The following is a 5,000-nucleotide window of genomic DNA, read 5'->3' on the forward strand; positions in this document are numbered from 1 at the left end:
AGTCTGAAAAGCCCAAATTAAATATCTATTATAATTATAATTTATTACGATTTTCTTCATGATATCTCCAAGTCCCCATGGCGCAGTGGATAGCGCGCTGGACTTCTAATCCAGAGGCCGCGGGTTCGAATCCCGCTGGGGATGTTCTCTTTAGCACATCAAGAAAAGATCTGTCAAACGTTTCATGCTTATTAAATAAATTAAAGTAGGTGTGTGTGCGTAAGTGGGTTAATACTATCACAGCTGCTACCATTTCTTCACAAAAGAAATGCAATGCTGAAGGTAAATGTCGATCAGTAAAATAAGAAAAAAATCTGTCAAAATGTAGTAAAAGTGAAAAATCACTTAAGAGAAAACTGTGCATAACAAATAGAACACATCATAGCTCCGTGCGAACCTCATCAGTGTTTTCTCGTCATAACATTCGTTCCCAATATATCCCAACTTGCACCCAGTCACAGATCCCCAGCCATAGAGGGCCCCCCCTCCCCCCGCCTACCATCCCAGGAGAAGACACGATTACCACCGCGAGTCGTTTCTCATCCAAATGATCCAGATTACTCAACGGTTCTTTAACATTCCTCGGTGCTGACGTGTGTACCAATGGCACGATACGGTAACTAGAGAAGCCATACTACACCCCCCCCACTCACTTCTACCTCCTTTCACCCCCCCACACCCCCTGTTTTCACATCCAATGATATTGATTGGCTTCTTACGCCGTTGGGTTCGCGGGAGTGAGGAAGGTTCTCTTAACAACCGATGGCATTATAATCTCTGTCTTGAGAGCGCTTTCAGCGGTGATAAGAATAAAATTGTTCTTGTTTGCAACTAGTTTATTTGTTAGAGGCGGAAGAAGATTATTATAAACACGCAGATGAGAATCTGAATGGCTGCCAAGGGTCTCAGTGGTAGCTGAGATTTACTGAGACATTGAACATTTAGTAAACACAGTCACACATACACACATATATATATACACACACACACACACATATATATATATATATATATACATATGTATATATATTTATATATATATCTATATATATATAGATATATATATACATATATATATATATATATATATATATATATATATATATATATATCTATATATATATATATATATATATATAGATATATAAATATATATATATATATATACAGTATATATATATATAGATATATAATATAGATATATATATATATATATATATAGATATATATATATATATAGATAGATATATATATATAGATATATATATATATATATATATACACACATATAATATATATATAATATGTATGTGTAAAGTATATGTGTAGAGACCACGACAACTGACACGTAATAATATATATATATATATAATATGTATGTGTAAAGTATATGTGTAGAGACCACGACAACTGACACGTAATAAGCATAAATTAGGTATTATAGCCACAAAACGAAAAGTGATTAGACTTGATTGGGGTGAATAATTTCGTCTTATCTGTAACATCGAGTCCCGACTGGGGTCCCAAAGGATGACCCAGAGATTAATCCATATATTCACCCTCTTAGATCTTCTTGATAACCTTTCCTCGAAGTATACAAGGACGTGGTTTTTATCAACAGTCCTTATTGCTACTTTGGTTATGACCTTGTAGGTAAAGATGTTTTTTTTTTTTTTTATTCAACGTAATAGTTTTATTGGAACTTCGATAAATGAAGAAATGTTTCTCTCATTTGTTTCTATAGTTTTGATGAATATCTGCAAAGGATCGTTGATAATAACATCGACCTTGGGTGTGTGTGTGTGTGTGTGTGAGTATATATACATGTATATATGTACTGTATATATATATATATATATATGTGTGTGTGTACTGTATATATATACACACATATATATACATATAAATATACATATGTATATATATATATATATATATACAGTATACATATGTATATATAAATATATGCATATATATAAACACACACACACACATATATATATATATATATATATATATATATAGATTGCATACATATATAAATTTATATGTATATATACTTTATATATATACATACACACACACACACACACACATATATATATATATATATATATATATATATATATATATATTATTCTTAGTGAATAAGTTAACTTATTTAAAGATGTAACAGTGTTAAACTCGAGCGACCATAGAATAGTGAGAAGCAAAATTTGTCTGGATCTAAGGAAAGGAAAAGGAAAATCTAATTCTAAGAGGGAAACTGTAATGAGAGAAAAATCTGATGAGTTTAGTTTAGTAATACAAATTAGGTTCTCATAACTACACGATGAAACGAAAATATGTAAAGAAGAAATGAACAGTATTTCAACAAAATTTGTATTGGAATCAGCACAAGAGATAAGTGGAAAAGTTCATAAACAAGATCAAGGAAAACTATCAGAAAAGATAAAAACCTAATAAAGAAAAGATTGGAAATGAGGGTAAAACCCAAGAGATATGAAATAGAATTAGTAGAACTATTCAAAACAATAAACAAACTAAAAGAAAAAAGACATTTGTAAACAGAATCAGACCAAAATTGAGAAAACACTTAAGAAAAGCAACAAATTGATGAAAAGAAGACTTGGAACAGAACGCCAACGAATGTTTGCTTTAAAGAATGAAAATGGAAATATCATCCACAATAGAGATGGTGATAAAAATTGCTGAAGACGTAAGAAATTACTTTGCCAATAGAAATCATGGAACACCTGAGCCAATACCAAACGTAACAGTAGGAGAAGTAAAGAAAGCAATAAAACGCATGAAAAGAAGACAAGCAGCAGGAGAAGATGGCCTTATAATTGATTTAATAATAAACGGAGGAGATTTTATAGTAGTAAAACTTGCTGAACTTTACACAAAATGTCTATACCTAAAGCTTGGAAAAACTTTGTCATTATACTAATTCACAAAAAGGGAGACACAAAAGAACTGAAAATTACTTCCCAATAAGTTTACTCTCATTAATATATATATTATTCACAAAGGCCATATTAAGCCGAATAGAAAGAGAGTAGGCAGGCTTTAGAAGTGGGTATTCAACTACTGACCATATCCATATAATTAACCAAGTAATGGAAAAATCAACAGCGTATGGCAAACCAATATGTATGGCATTTATAGACTATGAGAAAGCTTTTTAGCAGTAATGAAAGCCCTTCACAGACAAGTAATAGATGAATCTCATGTTAGAACACTTGAAGATATCTATAAAGATAGCAGTGCAAAAGCAATCCTAAAAGTACATAAAGATAGTGAGAAAATTCTAATTGAGAAAGATAGTTAAAAAAGGGAGACGCTATCTCTCCTAAATTATTCAGCGCGCCTAGAAGTTTTAAAAAATTAAGAATGGGAAAATGTAAGAATTAACATTGATGGGGAATACCTTAACAACGTTGCATATGATATAGATCTGTTTAGTGAACCATGGGAGGAATTGCAAAAGATAATAGAAGATTTTAGTAGAGAAAACAGAAATGTTGGACTGAAATTAATATGAGAAAAACTAAGATATAATGTTCATTGGAACTGCAGAGACAACAAATAAGATTTATGAACGAACCTCTACAGAATGTTAATGAATATACATACTTACGACAGACAGTAAGTGTTTCCCCAGGACATAGGACCGAAATTGAAAGAAGGATAAACATTGGATGGAGAGTTTCAGTTAAACAAAATGAGATTCTTAAAAGTAAAATGACACTTTCTTTAAAAAAAAAAAAAAGTATTTAATCAGACGGTCCTACCAGTACTAACTTATGTATCAGAAACTTGGAGCCTTACTAAAGCCTTGGAATATAGGCTACTTACAACTCCAAGAGCTAAGAAAAGAACAATGATGGGATTAACACTAAGAGACAGAAAAAGAGTAACGTAGATGCGAGAGCAAACTAAGTAGAGGATATTCTACCTACATGAAAGAGAAAGAAATGGATATAGGTATATTATAGGTACATTATAATGACAGATAAGAGATGGACATCTAAAATAATAGAATGTGTCTCTAGAGATTACAAAAGAAGGGAAAGGAAGAGAACAGGATGTATTGACGAAATAAGAAAATTTGTGTGTATTAACTAGCATAGAAAGACCATAAACAGACGCGAGTGGAGGGACGTGTCTGAAGCCTTTGTGCTGCAGTGGACTAGTAATGGCTGATGATGATGATATATACTGTATGCATGTATGTATGTGTATGTATATATATGTGTATATATATACTGTATATATATATATATACTGTATATATATATATATATATATATCTATATATATATACTGTATATATATATATATATATATATATATATATATATATATATATATATATATTTTACTAAAGCAATTTCCCCATAATGGTGAGATTTTCTATTAAGACGAGAGTGGACAGAGAAAAACTTAGTCAAAATATTTAACTTTATACTCCTAAGGAGAGAGCACAATCCATTAAGCAACCTAACTTCTACTTATTTATGGATAATGAATATACAGTCCATGTAGGGTAGATTAAACAGACCCATCTAAAACAAGACTAAAACAACAATACAGATCATACTTTAGGTAGAAAGGATAATTTTCGTCAACAAGCAAAATCTCAACTTAGTATTAGTATTATAAGCTAAAGTGATTTTCATCCCTTTGACCAGCACTACGGCTTAGGAGACCATTCAGCTACAATATGCTATTGAGAAAAGGCCCGTAGTTCTTTTAACAAAGATGGTAGAAAGGAACCAAGAATAGAGGTAAATTAGAAGGGTAAAAGGAGTGCGACAAAAGAAGAAATTCTAATAAATATACCTAGAAATGAACAAAGCTTAATACAAATTTGCAAGAACACTAAACAAACCTTATACCTGAAACAAATCGAAGCTTCAACTAATTTGCATAAATACTAAACTAATAAACATACCAAAACCAATCGAAGCCTCAGTAAATTTGCACAAATACTA

The 5,000-nt window shown here is 31.1% G+C and overlaps 1 non-coding gene across 1 annotated transcript; it reads left to right on the forward strand.

Annotated features, from left to right (window-relative positions):
* The first annotated feature begins 71 nt into the window (after positions 1 to 71).
* TRNAR-UCU (transfer RNA arginine (anticodon UCU)) lies at positions 72 to 144 on the forward strand. Its single transcript has one exon. It is a non-coding gene; the product is annotated as a tRNA-Arg (tRNA).
* Positions 145 to 5,000: the final 4,856 nt, after the last annotated feature.

The sequence above is a fragment of the Palaemon carinicauda genome, chromosome 33 (genome assembly GCF_036898095.1).
Source record: "Palaemon carinicauda isolate YSFRI2023 chromosome 33, ASM3689809v2, whole genome shotgun sequence".
Taxonomy (NCBI): Eukaryota; Metazoa; Arthropoda; class Malacostraca; order Decapoda; family Palaemonidae; genus Palaemon; species Palaemon carinicauda.